Here is a 19,332-nt window from a genome sequence, read left to right on the forward strand (position 1 = left end):
GATTTATTAACTAACATGTCTTATTAGTATCGACTGATATACTCTTCTAAACACCTCGGACAATATTGATTTATTAACTAACATGTCTTATTAGTATCGACTGATATACTCTTCTAAACACCTCGGACAATATTGATTTATTAACTAACATGTCTTATTAGTATCGACTGATATACTCTTCTAAACACCTCGGACAATATTGATTTATTAACTAACATGTCTTATTAGTATCGACTGATATACTCTTCTAGACACCTTGGACAATATTGATTTATTAACTAACATGTCTTATTAGTATCGACTGATATACTCTTCTAAACACCTTGGACAATATTGATTTATTAACTAACATGTCTTATTAGTATCGACTGATATACTCTTCTAGACACCTCGGACAATATTGATTTATTAACTAACATGTCTTATTAGTATCGACTGATATACTCTTCTAAACACCTTGGACAATATTGATTTATTAACTAACACTTCTTATTAGTATCGACTGATATACTCTTCTAAACTCCTTGGACAATATTGATTTATTAACTAACATGTCTTATTAGTATCGACTGATATACTCTTCTAAACTCCTTGGACAATATTGATTTATTAACTAACATGTCTTATTAGTATCGACTGATATACTCTTCTAAACACCTTGGACAATATTGATTTATTAACTAACATGTCTTATTAGTATCGACTGATATACTCTTCTAGACACCTTGGACAATATTGATTTATTAACTAACATGTCTTATTAGTATCGACTGATATACTCTTCTAAACTCCTTGGACAATATTGATTTATTAACTAACATGTCTTATTAGTATCGACTGATATACTCTTCTAAACTCCTTGGACAATATTGATTTATTAACTAACATGTCTTATTAGTATCGACTGATATACTCTTCTAGACACCTTGGACAATATTGATTTATTAACTAACATGTCTTATTAGTATCGACTGATATACTCTTCTAAACACCTCGGACAATATTGATTTATTAACTAACATGTCTTATTAGTATCGACTGATATACTCTTCTAAACACCTTGGACAATATTGATTTATTAACTAACATGTCTTATTAGTATCGACTGATATACTCTTCTAAACTCCTTGGACAATATTGATTTATTAACTAACATGTCTTATTAGTATCGACTGATATACTCTTCTAAACACCTTGGACAATATTGATTTATTAACTAACATGTCTTATTAGTATCGACTGATATACTCTTCTAGACACCTTGGACAATATTGATTTATTAACTAACATGTCTTATTAGTATCGACTGATATACTCTTCTAAACTCCTTGGACAATATTGATTTATTAACTAACATGTCTTATTAGTATCGACTGATATACTCTTCTAGACACCTTGGACAATATTGATTTATTAACTAACATGTCTTATTAGTATCGACTGATATACTCTTCTAGACACCTTGGACAATATTGATTTATTAACTAACATGTCTTATTAGTATCGACTGATATACTCTTCTAGACACCTTGGACAATATTGATTTATTAACTAACATGTCTTATTAGTATCGACTGATATACTCTTCTACCTGGACTTCTAAACACCTTGGACAATATTGATTTATTAACTAACATGTCTTATTAGTATCGACTGATATACTCTTCTAAACTCCTTGGACAATATTGATTTATTAACTAACATGTCTTATTAGTATCGACTGATATACTCTTCTAAACACCTCGGACAATATTGATTTATTAACTAACATGTCTTATTAGTATCGACTGATATACTCTTCTAAACACCTCGGACAATATTGATTTATTAACTAACATGTCTTATTAGTATCGACTGATATACTCTTCTAGACACCTTGGACAATATTGATTTATTAACTAACATGTCTTATTAGTATCGACTGATATACTCTTCTAAACTCCTTGGACAATATTGATTTATTAACTAACATGTCTTATTAGTATCGACTGATATACTCTTCTAACACCTTGGACAATATTGATTTATTAACTAACATGTCTTATTAGTATCGACTGATATACTCTTCTAGACACCTTGGACAATATTGATTTATTAACTAACATGTCTTATTAGTATCGACTGATATACTCTTCTAAACTCCTTGGACAATATTGATTTATTAACTAACATGTCTTATTAGTATCGACTGATATACTCTTCTAAACTCCTTGGACAATATTGATTTATTAACTAACATGTCTTATTAGTATCGACTGATATACTCTTCTACCTTGGACAATATTGATTTATTAACTAACATGTCTTATTAGTATCGACTGATATACTCTTCTAAACTCCTTGGACAATATTGATTTATTAACTAACATGTCTTATTAGTATCGACTGATATACTCTTCTAAACACCTTGGACAATATTGATTTATTAACTAACATGTCTTATTAGTATCGACTGATATACTCTTCTAAACACCTCGGACAATATTGATTTATTAACTAACATGTCTTATTAGTATCGACTGATATACTCTTCTAAACTCCTTGGACAATATTGATTTATTAACTAACATGTCTTATTAGTATCGACTGATATACTCTTCTAGACACCTTGGACAATATTGATTTATTAACTAACATGTCTTATTAGTATCGACTGATATACTCTTCTAAACTCCTTGGACAATATTGATTTATTAACTAACATGTCTTATTAGTATCGACTGATATACTCTTCTAGACACCTTGGACAATATTGATTTATTAACTAACATGTCTTATTAGTATCGACTGATATACTCTTCTAGACACCTTGGACAATATTGATTTATTAACTAACATGTCTTATTAGTATCGACTGATATACTCTTCTAGACACCTTGGACAATATTGATTTATTAACTAACATGTCTTATTAGTATCGACTGATATACTCTTCTAGACACCTTGGACAATATTGATTTATTAACTAACATGTCTTATTAGTATCGACTGATATACTCTTCTAAACTCCTTGGACAATATTGATTTATTAACTAACATGTCTTATTAGTATCGACTGATATACTCTTCTAGACACCTTGGACAATATTGATTTATTAACTAACATGTCTTATTAGTATCGACTGATATACTCTTCTAGACACCTTGGACAATATTGATTTATTAACTAACATGTCTTATTAGTATCGACTGATATACTCTTCTAAACTCCTTGGACAATATTGATTTATTAACTAACATGTCTTATTAGTATCGACTGATATACTCTTCTAAACTCCTTGGACAATATTGATTTATTAACTAACATGTCTTATTAGTATCGACTGATATACTCTTCTAAACACCTCGGACAATATTGATTTATTAACTAACATGTCTTATTAGTATCGACTGATATACTCTTCTAAACACCTCGGACAATATTGATTTATTAACTAACATGTCTTATTAGTATCGACTGATATACTCTTCTAGACACCTTGGACAATATTGATTTATTAACTAACATGTCTTATTAGTATCGACTGATATACTCTTCTAAACACCTCGGACAATATTGATTTATTAACTAACATGTCTTATTAGTATCGACTGATATACTCTTCTAAACTCCTTGGACAATATTGATTTATTAACTAACATGTCTTATTAGTATCGACTGATATACTCTTCTAGACACCTTGGACAATATTGATTTATTAACTAACATGTCTTATTAGTATCGACTGATATACTCTTCTAAACTCCTTGGACAATATTGATTTATTAACTAACATGTCTTATTAGTATCGACTGATATACTCTTCTAGACACCTTGGACAATATTGATTTATTAACTAACATGTCTTATTAGTATCGACTGATATACTCTTCTAGACACCTTGGACAATATTGATTTATTAACTAACATGTCTTATTAGTATCGACTGATATACTCTTCTAAACACCTTGGACAATATTGATTTATTAACTAACATGTCTTATTAGTATCGACTGATATACTCTTCTAAACTCCTTGGACAATATTGATTTATTAACTAACATGTCTTATTAGTATCGACTGATATACTCTTCTAAACTCCTTGGACAATATTGATTTATTAACTAACATGTCTTATTAGTATCGACTGATATACTCTTCTAAACTCCTTGGACAATATTGATTTATTAACTAACATGTCTTATTAGTATCGACTGATATACTCTTCTAGACACCTTGGACAATATTGATTTATTAACTAACATGTCTTATTAGTATCGACTGATATACTCTTCTAGACACCTTGGACAATATTGATTTATTAACTAACATGTCTTATTAGTATCGACTGATATACTCTTCTAGACACCTTGGACAATATTGATTTATTAACTAACATGTCTTATTAGTATCGACTGATATACTCTTCTAAACTCCTTGGACAATATTGATTTATTAACTAACATGTCTTATTAGTATCGACTGATATACTCTTCTAAACTCCTTGGACAATATTGATTTATTAACTAACATGTCTTATTAGTATCGACTGATATACTCTTCTAGACACCTTGGACAATATTGATTTATTAACTAACACTTATTAGTATCGACTGATATACTCTTCTGTATCGACTGATATACTCTTCTAAACACCTTGGACAATATTGATTTATTAACTAACATGTCTTATTAGTATCGACTGATATACTCTTCTAGACACCTTGGACAATATTGATTTATTAACTAACATGTCTTATTAGTATCGACTGATATACTCTTCTAAACTCCTTGGACAATATTGATTTATTAACTAACATGTCTTATTAGTATCGACTGATATACTCTTCTAGACACCTTGGACAATATTGATTTATTAACTAACATGTCTTATTAGTATCGACTGATATACTCTTCTAGACACCTTGGACAATATTGATTTATTAACTAACATGTCTTATTAGTATCGACTGATATACTCTTCTAAACTCCTTGGACAATATTGATTTATTAACTAACATGTCTTATTAGTATCGACTGATATACTCTTCTAGACACCTTGGACAATATTGATTTATTAACTAACATGTCTTATTAGTATCGACTGATATACTCTTCTAAACTCCTTGGACAATATTGATTTATTAACTAACATGTCTTATTAGTATCGACTGATATACTCTTCTAAACACCTTGGACAATATTGATTTATTAACTAACATGTCTTATTAGTATCGACTGATATACTCTTCTAAACTCCTTGGACAATATTGATTTATTAACTAACATGTCTTATTAGTATCGACTGATATACTCTTCTAAACTCCTTGGACAATATTGATTTATTAACTAACATGTCTTATTAGTATCGACTGATATACTCTTCTACCTTGGACAATATTGATTTATTAACTAACTGTCTTATTAGTATCGACTGATATACTCTTCTAAACTCCTTGGACAATATTGATTTATTAACTAACATGTCTTATTAGTATCGACTGATATACTCTTCTAAACTCCTTGGACAATATTGATTTATTAACTAACATGTCTTATTAGTATCGACTGATATACTCTTCTAGACACCTTGGACAATATTGATTTATTAACTAACATGTCTTATTAGTATCGACTGATATACTCTTCTAAACTCCTTGGACAATATTGATTTATTAACTAACATGTCTTATTAGTATCGACTGATATACTCTTCTAAACACCTCGGACAATATTGATTTATTAACTAACATGTCTTATTAGTATCGACTGATATACTCTTCTAAACACCTCGGACAATATTGATTTATTAACTAACATGTCTTATTAGTATCGACTGATATACTCTTCTAAACACCTCGGACAATATTGATTTATTAACTAACATGTCTTATTAGTATCGACTGATATACTCTTCTAAACTCCTTGGACAATATTGATTTATTAACTAACATGTCTTATTAGTATCGACTGATATACTCTTCTAAATCCTTGGACAATATTGATTTATTAACTAACATTCTTATTAGTATCGACTGATATACTCTTCTAAACACCTCGGACAATATTGATTTATTAACTAACATGTCTTATTAGTATCGACTGATATACTCTTCTAAACACCTCGGACAATATTGATTTATTAACTAACATGTCTTATTAGTATCGACTGATATACTCTTCTAAACACCTCGGACAATATTGATTTATTAACTAACATGTCTTATTAGTATCGACTGATATACTCTTCTAAACTCCTTGGACAATATTGATTTATTAACTAACATGTCTTATTAGTATCGACTGATATACTCTTCTAAACTCCTTGGACAATATTGATTTATTAACTAACATGTCTTATTAGTATCGACTGATATACTCTTCTAGACACCTTGGACAATATTGATTTATTAACTAACATGTCTTATTAGTATCGACTGATATACTCTTCTATCCTTGGACAATATTGATTTATTAACTAACTTCTTATTAGTATCGACTGATATACTCTTCTAAACACCTCGGACAATATTGATTTATTAACTAACATGTCTTATTAGTATCGACTGATATACTCTTCTAAACTCCTTGGACAATATTGATTTATTAACTAACATGTCTTATTAGTATCGACTGATATACTCTTCTAAACTCCTTGGACAATATTGATTTATTAACTAACATGTCTTATTAGTATCGACTGATATACTCTTCTAAACTCCTTGGACAATATTGATTTATTAACTAACATGTCTTATTAGTATCGACTGATATACTCTTCTAAACTCCTTGGACAATATTGATTTATTAACTAACATGTCTTATTAGTATCGACTGATATACTCTTCTAAACACCTTGGACAATATTGATTTATTAACTAACATGTCTTATTAGTATCGACTGATATACTCTTCTAAACTCCTTGGACAATATTGATTTATTAACTAACATGTCTTATTAGTATCGACTGATATACTCTTCTAAACTCCTTGGACAATATTGATTTATTAACTAACATGTCTTATTAGTATCGACTGATATACTCTTCTAAACTCCTTGGACAATATTGATTTATTAACTAACATGTCTTATTAGTATCGACTGATATACTCTTCTAGACACCTTGGACAATATTGATTTATTAACTAACATGTCTTATTAGTATCGACTGATATACTCTTCTAGACTCCTTGGACAATATTGATTTATTAACTAACATGTCTTATTAGTATCGACTGATATACTCTTCTAGACACCTTGGACAATATTGATTTATTAACTAACATGTCTTATTAGTATCGACTGATATACTCTTCTAAACTCCTTGGACAATATTGATTTATTAACTAACATGTCTTATTAGTATCGACTGATATACTCTTCTAAACACCTTGGACAATATTGATTTATTAACTAACATGTCTTATTAGTATCGACTGATATACTCTTCTAAACTCCTTGGACAATATTGATTTATTAACTAACATGTCTTATTAGTATCGACTGATATACTCTTCTAGACACCTTGGACAATATTGATTTATTAACTAACATGTCTTATTAGTATCGACTGATATACTCTTCTAAACTCCTTGGACAATATTGATTTATTAACTAACATGTCTTATTAGTATCGACTGATATACTCTTCTAAACTCCTTGGACAATATTGATTTATTAACTAACATGTCTTATTAGTATCGACTGATATACTCTTCTAGACACCTTGGACAATATTGATTTATTAACTAACATGTCTTATTAGTATCGACTGATATACTCTTCTAAACTCCTTGGACAATATTGATTTATTAACTAACATTCTTATTAGTATCGACTGATATACTCTTCTAAACTCCTTGGACAATATTGATTTATTAACTAACATGTCTTATTAGTATCGACTGATATACTCTTCTAGACACCTTGGACAATATTGATTTATTAACTAACATGTCTTATTAGTATCGACTGATATACTCTTCTAAACTCCTTGGACAATATTGATTTATTAACTAACATGTCTTATTAGTATCGACTGATATACTCTTCTAGACACCTTGGACAATATTGATTTATTAACTAACATGTCTTATTAGTATCGACTGATATACTCTTCTAGACACCTTGGACAATATTGATTTATTAACTAACATGTCTTATTAGTATCGACTGATATACTCTTCTAAACTCCTTGGACAATATTGATTTATTAACTAACATGTCTTATTAGTATCGACTGATATACTCTTCTAAACTCCTTGGACAATATTGATTTATTAACTAACATGTCTTATTAGTATCGACTGATATACTCTTCTAAACACCTTGGACAATATTGATTTATTAACTAACATGTCTTATTAGTATCGACTGATATACTCTTCTAAACTCCTTGGACAATATTGATTTATTAACTAACATGTCTTATTAGTATCGACTGATATACTCTTCTAGACACCTTGGACAATATTGATTTATTAACTAACATGTCTTATTAGTATCGACTGATATACTCTTCTAAACACCTCGGACAATATTGATTTATTAACTAACATGTCTTATTAGTATCGACTGATATACTCTTCTAAACACCTTGGACAATATTGATTTATTAACTAACATGTCTTATTAGTATCGACTGATATACTCTTCTAAACTCCTTGGACAATATTGATTTATTAACTAACATGTCTTATTAGTATCGACTGATATACTCTTCTAAACTCCTTGGACAATATTGATTTATTAACTAACATGTCTTATTAGTATCGACTGATATACTCTTCTAAACACCTTGGACAATATTGATTTATTAACTAACATGTCTTATTAGTATCGACTGATATACTCTTCTAAACTCCTTGGACAATATTGATTTATTAACTAACATGTCTTATTAGTATCGACTGATATACTCTTCTAAACTCCTTGGACAATATTGATTTATTAACTAACATGTCTTATTAGTATCGACTGATATACTCTTCTAAACTCCTTGGACAATATTGATTTATTAACTAACATGTCTTATTAGTATCGACTGATATACTCTTCTAGACACCTTGGACAATATTGATTTATTAACTAACATGTCTTATTAGTATCGACTGATATACTCTTCTAAACTCCTTGGACAATATTGATTTATTAACTAACATGTCTTATTAGTATCGACTGATATACTCTTCTAAACTCCTTGGACAATATTGATTTATTAACTAACATGTCTTATTAGTATCGACTGATATACTCTTCTAAACTCCTTGGACAATATTGATTTATTAACTAACATGTCTTATTAGTATCGACTGATATACTCTTCTAAACTCCTTGGACAATATTGATTTATTAACTAACATGTCTTATTAGTATCGACTGATATACTCTTCTAAACACCTTGGACAATATTGATTTATTAACTAACATGTCTTATTAGTATCGACTGATATACTCTTCTAGACACCTTGGACAATATTGATTTATTAACTAACATGTCTTATTAGTATCGACTGATATACTCTTCTAAACTCCTTGGACAATATTGATTTATTAACTAACATGTCTTATTAGTATCGACTGATATACTCTTCTAAACTCCTTGGACAATATTGATTTATTAACTAACATGTCTTATTAGTATCGACTGATATACTCTTCTAGACACCTTGGACAATATTGATTTATTAACTAACATGTCTTATTAGTATCGACTGATATACTCTTCTAAACTCCTTGGACAATATTGATTTATTAACTAACATGTCTTATTAGTATCGACTGATATACTCTTCTAAACTCCTTGGACAATATTGATTTATTAACTAACATGTCTTATTAGTATCGACTGATATACTCTTCTAAACTCCTTGGACAATATTGATTTATTAACTAACATGTCTTATTAGTATCGACTGATATACTCTTCTAAACTCCTTGGACAATATTGATTTATTAACTAACATGTCTTATTAGTATCGACTGATATACTCTTCTAGACACCTTGGACAATATTGATTTATTAACTAACATGTCTTATTAGTATCGACTGATATACTCTTCTAAACACCTTGGACAATATTGATTTATTAACTAACATGTCTTATTAGTATCGACTGATATACTCTTCTAAACTCCTTGGACAATATTGATTTATTAACTAACATGTCTTATTAGTATCGACTGATATACTCTTCTAGACACCTTGGACAATATTGATTTATTAACTAACATGTCTTATTAGTATCGACTGATATACTCTTCTAAACTCCTTGGACAATATTGATTTATTAACTAACATGTCTTATTAGTATCGACTGATATACTCTTCTAGACACCTTGGACAATATTGATTTATTAACTAACATGTCTTATTAGTATCGACTGATATACTCTTCTAAACACCTCGGACAATATTGATTTATTAACTAACATGTCTTATTAGTATCGACTGATATACTCTTCTAAACACCTCGGACAATATTGATTTATTAACTAACATGTCTTATTAGTATCGACTGATATACTCTTCTAAACTCCTTGGACAATATTGATTTATTAACTAACATGTCTTATTAGTATCGACTGATATACTCTTCTAAACTCCTTGGACAATATTGATTTATTAACTAACATGTCTTATTAGTATCGACTGATATACTCTTCTAGACACCTTGGACAATATTGATTTATTAACTAACATGTCTTATTAGTATCGACTGATATACTCTTCTAAACACCTCGGACAATATTGATTTATTAACTAACATGTCTTATTAGTATCGACTGATATACTCTTCTAAACTCCTTGGACAATATTGATTTATTAACTAACATGTCTTATTAGTATCGACTGATATACTCTTCTAGACACCTTGGACAATATTGATTTATTAACTAACATGTCTTATTAGTATCGACTGATATACTCTTCTAAACTCCTTGGACAATATTGATTTATTAACTAACATGTCTTATTAGTATCGACTGATATACTCTTCTAAACACCTTGGACAATATTGATTTATTAACTAACATGTCTTATTAGTATCGACTGATATACTCTTCTAGACACCTCGGACAATATTGATTTATTAACTAACATGTCTTATTAGTATCGACTGATATACTCTTCTAAACTCCTTGGACAATATTGATTTATTAACTAACATGTCTTATTAGTATCGACTGATATACTCTTCTAAACTCCTTGGACAATATTGATTTATTAACTAACATGTCTTATTAGTATCGACTGATATACTCTTCTAAACTCCTTGGACAATATTGATTTATTAACTAACATGTCTTATTAGTATCGACTGATATACTCTTCTAAACTCCTTGGACAATATTGATTTATTAACTAACATGTCTTATTAGTATCGACTGATATACTCTTCTAAACACCTTGGACAATATTGATTTATTAACTAACATGTCTTATTAGTATCGACTGATATACTCTTCTAAACTCCTTGGACAATATTGATTTATTAACTAACATGTCTTATTAGTATCGACTGATATACTCTTCTAAACTCCTTGGACAATATTGATTTATTAACTAACATGTCTTATTAGTATCGACTGATATACTCTTCTAGACACCTTGGACAATATTGATTTATTAACTAACATGTCTTATTAGTATCGACTGATATACTCTTCTAAACTCCTTGGACAATATTGATTTATTAACTAACATGTCTTATTAGTATCGACTGATATACTCTTCTAAACTCCTTGGACAATATTGATTTATTAACTAACATGTCTTATTAGTATCGACTGATATACTCTTCTAAACTCCTTGGACAATATTGATTTATTAACTAACATGTCTTATTAGTATCGACTGATATACTCTTCTAGACACCTTGGACAATATTGATTTATTAACTAACATGTCTTATTAGTATCGACTGATATACTCTTCTAAACTCCTTGGACAATATTGATTTATTAACTAACATGTCTTATTAGTATCGACTGATATACTCTTCTAAACTCCTTGGACAATATTGATTTATTAACTAACATGTCTTATTAGTATCGACTGATATACTCTTCTAAACACCTTGGACAATATTGATTTATTAACTAACATGTCTTATTAGTATCGACTGATATACTCTTCTAAACTCCTTGGACAATATTGATTTATTAACTAACATGTCTTATTAGTATCGACTGATATACTCTTCTAAACTCCTTGGACAATATTGATTTATTAACTAACATGTCTTATTAGTATCGACTGATATACTCTTCTAAACTCCTTGGACAATATTGATTTATTAACTAACATGTCTTATTAGTATCGACTGATATACTCTTCTAAACTCCTTGGACAATATTGATTTATTAACTAACATGTCTTATTAGTATCGACTGATATACTCTTCTAGACACCTTGGACAATATTGATTTATTAACTAACATGTCTTATTAGTATCGACTGATATACTCTTCTAAACTCCTTGGACAATATTGATTTATTAACTAACATGTCTTATTAGTATCGACTGATATACTCTTCTAAACTCCTTGGACAATATTGATTTATTAACTAACATGTCTTATTAGTATCGACTGATATACTCTTCTAAACACCTTGGACAATACTGATTTATTAACTAACATGTCTTATTAGTATCGACTGATATACTCTTCTAGACTCCTTGGACAATATTGATTTATTAACTAACATGTCTTATTAGTATCGACTGATATACTCTTCTAAACTCCTTGGACAATATTGATTTATTAACTAACATGTCTTATTAGTATCGACTGATATACTCTTCTAAACTCCTTGGACAATATTGATTTATTAACTAACATGTCTTATTAGTATCGACTGATATACTCTTCTAGACACCTTGGACAATATTGATTTATTAACTAACATGTCTTATTAGTATCGACTGATATACTCTTCTAAACTCCTTGGACAATATTGATTTATTAACTAACATGTCTTATTAGTATCGACTGATATACTCTTCTAAACTCCTTGGACAATATTGATTTATTAACTAACATGTCTTATTAGTATCGACTGATATACTCTTCTAAACACCTTGGACAATACTGATTTATTAACTAACATGTCTTATTAGTATCGACTGATATACTCTTCTAGACTCCTTGGACAATATTGATTTATTAACTAACATGTCTTATTAGTATCGACTGATATACTCTTCTAAACACCTTGGACAATATTGATTTATTAACTAACATGTCTTATTAGTATCGACTGATATACTCTTCTAAACTCCTTGGACAATATTGATTTATTAACTAACATGTCTTATTAGTATCGACTGATATACTCTTCTAAACTCCTTGGACAATATTGATTTATTAACTAACATGTCTTATTAGTATCGACTGATATACTCTTCTAGACACCTTGGACAATATTGATTTATTAACTAACATGTCTTATTAGTATCGACTGATATACTCTTCTAAACTCCTTGGACAATATTGATTTATTAACTAACATGTCTTATTAGTATCGACTGATATACTCTTCTAAACTCCTTGGACAATATTGATTTATTAACTAACATGTCTTATTAGTATCGACTGATATACTCTTCTAAACACCTCGGACAATATTGATTTATTAACTAACATGTCTTATTAGTATCGACTGATATACTCTTCTAAACTCCTTGGACAATATTGATTTATTAACTAACATGTCTTATTAGTATCGACTGATATACTCTTCTAAACTCCTTGGACAATATTGATTTATTAACTAACATGTCTTATTAGTATCGACTGATATACTCTTCTAAACTCCTTGGACAATATTGATTTATTAACTAACATGTCTTATTAGTATCGACTGATATACTCTTCTAAACTCCTTGGACAATATTGATTTATTAACTAACATGTCTTATTAGTATCGACTGATATACTCTTCTAAACACCTTGGACAATATTGATTTATTAACTAACATGTCTTATTAGTATCGACTGATATACTCTTCTAAACTCCTTGGACAATATTGATTTATTAACTAACACTTCTTATTAGTATCGACTGATATACTCTTCTAAACTCCTTGGACAATATTGATTTATTAACTAACATGTCTTATTAGTATCGACTGATATACTCTTCTAAACACCTTGGACAATACTGATTTATTAACTAACATGTCTTATTAGTATCGACTGATATACTCTTCTAAACTCCTTGGACAATATTGATTTATTAACTAACATGTCTTATTAGTATCGACTGATATACTCTTCTAGACTCCTTGGACAATATTGATTTATTAACTAACATGTCTTATTAGTATCGACTGATATACTCTTCTAAACTCCTTGGACAATATTGATTTATTAACTAACATGTCTTATTAGTATCGACTGATATACTCTTCTAAACTCCTTGGACAATATTGATTTATTAACTAACATGTCTTATTAGTATCGACTGATATACTCTTCTAGACACCTTGGACAATATTGATTTATTAACTAACATGTCTTATTAGTATCGACTGATATACTCTTCTAAACTCCTTGGACAATATTGATTTATTAACTAACATGTCTTATTAGTATCGACTGATATACTCTTCTAAACTCCTTGGACAATATTGATTTATTAACTAACATGTCTTATTAGTATCGACTGATATACTCTTCTAAACTCCTTGGACAATATTGATTTATTAACTAACATGTCTTATTAGTATCGACTGATATACTCTTCTAAACTCCTTGGACAATATTGATTTATTAACTAACATGTCTTATTAGTATCGACTGATATACTCTTCTAAACTCCTTGGACAATATTGATTTATTAACTAACATGTCTTATTAGTATCGACTGATATACTCTTCTAAACTCCTTGGACAATATTGATTTATTAACTAACATGTCTTATTAGTATCGACTGATATACTCTTCTAGACACCTTGGACAATATTGATTTATTAACTAACATGTCTTATTAGTATCGACTGATATACTCTTCTAAACTCCTTGGACAATATTGATTTATTAACTAACATGTCTTATTAGTATCGACTGATATACTCTTCTAAACTCCTTGGACAATATTGATTTATTAACTAACATGTCTTATTAGTATCGACTGATATACTCTTCTAAACACCTTGGACAATATTGATTTATTAACTAACATGTCTTATTAGTATCGACTGATATACTCTTCTAAACTCCTTGGACAATATTGATTTATTAACTAACATGTCTTATTAGTATCGACTGATATACTCTTCTAAACTCCTTGGACAATATTGATTTATTAACTAACATGTCTTATTAGTATCGACTGATATACTCTTCTAAACTCCTTGGACAATATTGATTTATTAACTAACATGTCTTATTAGTATCGACTGATATACTCTTCTAAACTCCTTGGACAATATTGATTTATTAACTAACATGTCTTATTAGTATCGACTGATATACTCTTCTAAACTCCTTGGACAATATTGATTTATTAACTAACATGTCTTATTAGTATCGACTGATATACTCTTCTAAACTCCTTGGACAATATTGATTTATTAACTAACATGTCTTATTAGTATCGACTGATATACTCTTCTAGACACCTTGGACAATATTGATTTATTAACTAACATGTCTTATTAGTATCGACTGATATACTCTTCTAAACTCCTTGGACAATATTGATTTATTAACTAACATGTCTTATTAGTATCGACTGATATACTCTTCTAAACTCCTTGGACAATATTGATTTATTAACTAACATGTCTTATTAGTATCGACTGATATACTCTTCTAAACTCCTTGGACAATATTGATTTATTAACTAACATGTCTTATTAGTATCGACTGATATACTCTTCTAAACTCCTTGGACAATATTGATTTATTAACTAACATGTCTTATTAGTATCGACTGATATACTCTTCTAAACTCCTTGGACAATATTGATTTATTAACTAACATGTCTTATTAGTATCGACTGATATACTCTTCTAAACTCCTTGGACAATATTGATTTATTAACTAACATGTCTTATTAGTATCGACTGATATACTCTTCTAGACACCTTGGACAATATTGATTTATTAACTAACATGTCTTATTAGTATCGACTGATATACTCTTCTAAACTCCTTGGACAATATTGATTTATTAACTAACATGTCTTATTAGTATCGACTGATATACTCTTCTAAACTCCTTGGACAATATTGATTTATTAACTAACATGTCTTATTAGTATCGACTGATATACTCTTCTAAACTCCTTGGACAATATTGATTTATTAACTAACATGTCTTATTAGTATCGACTGATATACTCTTCTAAACTCCTTGGACAATATTGATTTATTAACTAACATGTCTTATTAGTATCGACTGATATACTCTTCTAGACTCCTTGGACAATATTGATTTATTAACTAACATGTCTTATTAGTATCGACTGATATACTCTTCTAAACTCCTTGGACAATATTGATTTATTAACTAACATGTCTTATTAGTATCGACTGATATACTCTTCTAAACTCCTTGGACAATATTGATTTATTAACTAACATGTCTTATTAGTATCGACTGATATACTCTTCTAGACACCTTGGACAATATTGATTTATTAACTAACATGTCTTATTAGTATCGACTGATATACTCTTCTAAACTCCTTGGACAATATTGATTTATTAACTAACATGTCTTATTAGTATCGACTGATATACTCTTCTAAACTCCTTGGACAATATTGATTTATTAACTAACATGTCTTATTAGTATCGACTGATATACTCTTCTAAACTCCTTGGACAATATTGATTTATTAACTAACATGTCTTATTAGTATCGACTGATATACTCTTCTAAACTCCTTGGACAATATTGATTTATTAACTAACATGTCTTATTAGTATCGACTGATATACTCTTCTAGACACCTTGGACAATATTGATTTATTAACTAACATGTCTTATTAGTATCGACTGATATACTCTTCTAAACTCCTTGGACAATATTGATTTATTAACTAACATGTCTTATTAGTATCGACTGATATACTCTTCTAAACTCCTTGGACAATATTGATTTATTAACTAACATGTCTTATTAGTATCGACTGATATACTCTTCTAGACACCTTGGACAATATTGATTTATTAACTAACATGTCTTATTAGTATCGACTGATATACTCTTCTAAACTCCTTGGACAATATTGATTTATTAACTAACATGTCTTATTAGTATCGACTGATATACTCTTCTAGACTCCTTGGACAATATTGATTTATTAACTAACATGTCTTATTAGTATCGACTGATATACTCTTCTAAACTCCTTGGACAATATTGATTTATTAACTAACATGTCTTATTAGTATCGACTGATATACTCTTCTAAACTCCTTGGACAATATTGATTTATTAACTAACATGTCTTATTAGTATCGACTGATATACTCTTCTAAACTCCTTGGACAATATTGATTTATTAACTAACATGTCTTATTAGTATCGACTGATATACTCTTCTAAACTCCTTGGACAATATTGATTTATTAACTAACATGTCTTATTAGTATCGACTGATATACTCTTCTAGACACCTTGGACAATATTGATTTATTAACTAACATGTCTTATTAGTATCGACTGATATACTCTTCTAAACTCCTTGGACAATATTGATTTATTAACTAACATGTCTTATTAGTATCGACTGATATACTCTTCTAAACTCCTTGGACAATATTGATTTATTAACTAACATGTCTTATTAGTATCGACTGATATACTCTTCTAGACACCTTGGACAATATTGATTTATTAACTAACATGTCTTATTAGTATCGACTGATATACTCTTCTAAACTCCTTGGACAATATTGATTTATTAACTAACATGTCTTATTAGTATCGACTGATATACTCTTCTAAACTCCTTGGACAATATTGATTTATTAACTAACATGTCTTATTAGTATCGACTGATATACTCTTCTAGACTCCTTGGACAATATTGATTTATTAACTAACATGTCTTATTAGTATCGACTGATATACTCTTCTAGACACCTTGGACAATATTGATTTATTAACTAACACTTCTTATTAGTATCGACTGATATACTCTTCTAGACACCTTGGACAATATTGATTTATTAACTAACACTTCTTATTAGTATCGACTGATATACTCTTCTAAACTCCTTGGACAATATTGATTTATTAACTAACATGTCTTATTAGTATCGACTGATATACTCTTCTAGACACCTTGGACAATATTGATTTATTAACTAACATGTCTTATTAGTATCGACTGATATACTCTTCTAGACTCCTTGGACAATATTGATTTATTAACTAACATGTCTTATTAGTATCGACTGATATACTCTTCTAAACTCCTTGGACAATATTGATTTATTAACTAACATGTCTTATTAGTATCGACTGATATACTCTTCTAAACTCCTTGGACAATATTGATTTATTAACTAACATGTCTTATTAGTATCGACTGATATACTCTTCTAGACTCCTTGGACAATATTGATTTATTAACTAACATGTCTTATTAGTATCGACTGATATACTCTTCTAAACTCCTTGGACAATATTGATTTATTAACTAACATGTCTTATTAGTATCGACTGATATACTCTTCTAAACTCCTTGGACAATATTGATTTATTAACTAACATGTCTTATTAGTATCGACTGATATACTCTTCTAGACACCTTGGACAATATTGATTTATTAACTAACATGTCTTATTAGTATCGACTGATATACTCTTCTAAACTCCTTGGACAATATTGATTTATTAACTAACACTTCTTATTAGTATCGACTGATATACTCTTCTAAACTCCTTGGACAATATTGATTTATTAACTAACATGTCTTATTAGTATCGACTGATATACTCTTCTAAACACCTTGGACAATATTGATTTATTAACTAACATGTCTTATTAGTATCGACTGATATACTCTTCTAAACTCCTTGGACAATATTGATTTATTAACTAACATGTCTTATTAGTATCGACTGATATACTCTTCTAAACTCCTTGGACAATATTGATTTATTAACTAACATGTCTTATTAGTATCGACTGATATACTCTTCTAAACTCCTTGGACAATATTGATTTATTAACTAACATGTCTTATTAGTATCGACTGATATACTCTTCTAAACTCCTTGGACAATATTGATTTATTAACTAACATGTCTTATTAGTATCGACTGATATACTCTTCTAGACACCTTGGACAATATTGATTTATTAACTAACATGTCTTA

This window comes from Tachypleus tridentatus, chromosome 3 (genome assembly GCF_004210375.1).
Source record: "Tachypleus tridentatus isolate NWPU-2018 chromosome 3, ASM421037v1, whole genome shotgun sequence".
Taxonomy (NCBI): Eukaryota; Metazoa; Arthropoda; class Merostomata; order Xiphosura; family Limulidae; genus Tachypleus; species Tachypleus tridentatus.